Below are 4,177 nucleotides of genomic sequence, written 5' to 3' on the forward strand. Positions count from 1 at the left end.
TAATAGATGCTATAGTCTGTGAGAGCCCCTTTTCCTTTTTCAATTAAAGGGTGCTAGAGGGCTTTGCAATGATAGCAATATTTAAGGGAAAAAAGAAAAAAAAAAAAAAGAGAGAGAGAATAAGGAGATATGTATCATATTATTATTGTATGAAAAGTTAAACCAATTGGAGTGTTTTTGAGTGATTGATTACATGTGTGTATGAATTATGGTGAGTGGTGGTGACATGCACATTTGAATTGTGCTTGGTTAAACACTCTCTGCTTTTTTTCCTTTTTTGTGTATAAACTAATAATAATAATTTGCTTCTTTTGATTGTAATTAGTTGGTTTTCCATCACTCACAATTTGCAATAGCTCGCACCATACCTAACTCAGCCAGTAGCCAGTGCCCACCTACTCTAAAATATTTAGATTGGGCCTTGTGATGTTGTCATAAGTTTCTTGGCAAGAATAATGCTACTTACACGCATATCTCACCTTATATTTATATTTATATAATTTCTAACTAGAACCCTTGGAACTTGGAGAATGTCGCTTTTGTTTTGAAGTACTGTTGTTTTGAAGTATTGAGACAAAGACTGAGAGACTGAGATTCAGTATCATATTTGTTGGTTTAGAAACTGGTATTAAAATTTCTGTCTCTGTCTTTAAAATTTCAGTATTTCAGTACCTCCAAAAAGTAGGGACACAGGGGACTGAAATTTTTAGAGATGGAGACTGAAACTTTAATAATATTTTATACCTAAAATATTTTTATTTCAGTTAATTAATTCCAATTTTACCCTTTGTGCAAATTAAATTAGAGTTTTATTCTTATTTCAATTCCTGTCTCCCATTTTGCACCAAACAGAATACTGAGATTTATTTCAATCCCTGTTTTTTAGTCTCTGTCTTTCAGTCTCAATCTTTCTGTCTCTGTCTCTCCACCAAACAGTATCATATTGTGATTTCATTCCCAACGTTAAATCCAAATTATGTTGCCGTTAGTGAGAATAAGATTAGACCTCTGACCTCTTACATAGAATGGAACAACAATGTTCTGTTAGATATAATCATTTATGTATTTTTTTTATCGTCTTACATTTTTTAAAAAAATAATTTCATAATTTGGTATTATAATTTTTATAACCGAAAGATATAGAATTGGATTATTTGTTAATTTTAAAAAGAAAATTTCAACAAAAAACAAATAAAAAGAGATAGAAACTTTATGTAAAATTCACACAAAGTTTGAGATTTTTGTATGAAGAACGTATTAGATATAATTATCATGTGTCTCTTCTTATTAAAACTTGTTTGCTTTTTGAGAATTAACAAAAAACAAACTCCAGATTTTTTTTATTAAAGATGTTCTGACATCATGAAATTATTTTTTCTAAAATGAAACTTAAATTGATAAAAGAACGTGCATGAATAATTATAATTTTAACAAAATACTAAACAGCAATAATGTTAAACTTATTCAGTGAAAGTTGCACATTCTTTAACCACTAGCAAAATTTCCTTTGCAATAGGAAAAAAAAAAAAAATCTTCTGTCTTTAATTGCTTATTATCGTTATCATCCGAATAAATTACTATTTGTACTCATAAAAGATATAGACGCTAACAAATGTACTTATATAAGAATAAAACGACCATTGTAACTACGAAAAATGGCTTCCGTGTACCAAGAGTACCTTAATGGACCAACTGCGTAACTAACATCCGGGTACTCTTGGCACATGGAGGCCATCTTCCGTGATTACAATTGTCGTTTTATTCTTATATGATATATTGTTATCTTTCATGGGTACAAATAGTAATTTATTCTATCATCTTTATATAATTGGATAAGATGCCAAAACAGTAAACACATAATGTAACTGAAAATCATCTCTTATATATATATGACTCTAGAAAATTTGCATTTGTATGTGGTGGTGAATCACGAGCAGATTGAAGGGATTTTCATGGTTGCTAATCTAGAAAAAGATTGGTGACCAACAATGGACACAATGTCAAAAATTATGAACAAGGTGGTTAAATTCCACCACCACCGTACAATTTATAATCACCACCAACAATTCTTGACCATGACATGACATAATGGTCAACATGTCTTTCTCAAAGAAAAAAAAGTTGTGTTTTTGTTCTGTCTTCTTCCCCGTGAATGAAGAAAGAATCCGAGGTCTTAGCCATTCTTGAATCCATCATGTCGCTCAAATAATTATTTGTTCAAACACTATATGTGTAGGATGTTATTGTCCCTAGCTACTTCTACTTATGTTAATGGATCTCAAAAGATTTTGCCTTCACTCAAAAAATTATGTTCTATTTGTCTAATTCATACAGGATTTGATGAAAGATCGATTTGCTACAATATTGAGTTACAATAATTGAAATTTAAAAATGCTATTTGCATATTAAAATCAGTAATTTAATTTATTTTTAATCTGTATTTTATATTTTAATACGTATTTTATATTAGTGACTGATTCTGATGTATATATCTACCATGGTTGAAATTGAATTAATTAATTTCATCATTGAATTATGTGAACATCCAAAATTGGATTATGTTTTTATTACTTTAAACATTTGATACAACTTTGCTTTAATGTATTATAGATCATAAGTATTATAGTTTTTGTTCTTGCCCGGTCTAGACGATAAGGCGCTCCGACCCGAGTGGCCGACCCGGCGGGCGTCACACACTCGGACCACGGGTAACGCTCGGAATCTTACCCCCTAGCACCCAACCACATGACAGTTAGGAGAGAAAACTTTCAGGAAAGAGGCGTATCCAGTGGAACCCGTCCTAATGACAGAGTATATAAGGGGAGGACCGTACCTCTCTCCTGAGATACGTCATTATCCACTCACTTTTCCTGTCATTTGTACGGATTTTGTTTGGACGTCAGAGTCCTTTTTGCATGTGGCTCTCCTTCCCACACTACAGCCCGTGAGGTCGCAAGGTCTCAGTCTTCCACACTCCAACGCAAATCCGGAAGATCCATCCGTTCACCAACGACTCGGTCCAGTCTCCCACCATATCACACTCATTTTGTTCATCCGACCTGCCTGGTACCTGAACTACCGAACAGTTTTTAATTAGTATGTTACTCTATAATTGATTTCTAATCCTCTATTTGATACTTGGCATTGGAATCTTAAAATTCTTTTTGCTGGTTTGAGTTAAAACTCTCTAAATTATTTATATTATTATTATTATTATTAAATTTATTTCAATGTCTTCTATGTACATGTGAGGTTTATGGATACTAGTAATAACTAGTATTTCCTTTTTGTTGATTCCGAAGAATACACACTGTAATTGCTGGAAAACTCACATAAAGAATTTACTCTATAAGTTTGTTTTTTTCACATTCCCAATTTTCCTGCATAGAGATCCATGACACCGGCTTAATAACTAGGGAACATCCTCAGATGAAATCTATTATTACTAGGATGTTGATAGTATAATATTCATTGATTATTGAGTCCAAGGCTATATAACGTAACATTCTATATAATCTGGAATTTGTGTGTAAGTCCAACATTATTCAATATAGTGAATATTGAAGTTAATTAATAGTAAAAGATTAATACGATGAAAACCATAGAAAGATGCAATACTAATACATTATTTTAAACAAACTTTTGGCTATTAAATACATTACTTATTAATTTATCAGGTTTCATATATAGTTCTGGATGAAATAATATGAGTAGGTTCAGGTCAAAGTCAAACTGATAGAAAGAAATTCTTAATTTATTTGTTCATTATCTACAGAGATTAATTTGTGGTGAATGTTATAATATCTTTAATATTGTGCCTAATTTATTAAAAAAAATAAATAATATTTAATAAATTTTAAATATTTAATTTAAAAAAAATAAATTAAATAATCTAGATAACAAAATAAAAGATACTAAAAAATTTACTTTAGCTGACTAAGTCGACCAACTCAAGTTGGTTCTAAAAAATTCACCTTAATTTATTTGGTTTTCTGAAAGTATATTAGGATAAAGTTTTTTTGGATGATGAGGCAACTTTCCTAGCCCACTAGAGACAGAAAAAAAGGTACTAAACATGATTTTTCAACATGGATCAATTTTAGCGCATAATAGTGAGTTAACAACTTTTTTTTCTTCTCTTCTCTTTTTTTTTGTCCTTTTTTCTTTTTTTTTTATC

This window comes from Arachis ipaensis, chromosome B06, assembly GCF_000816755.2.
Source record: "Arachis ipaensis cultivar K30076 chromosome B06, Araip1.1, whole genome shotgun sequence".
Lineage (NCBI taxonomy): Eukaryota > Viridiplantae > Streptophyta > Magnoliopsida > Fabales > Fabaceae > Arachis > Arachis ipaensis.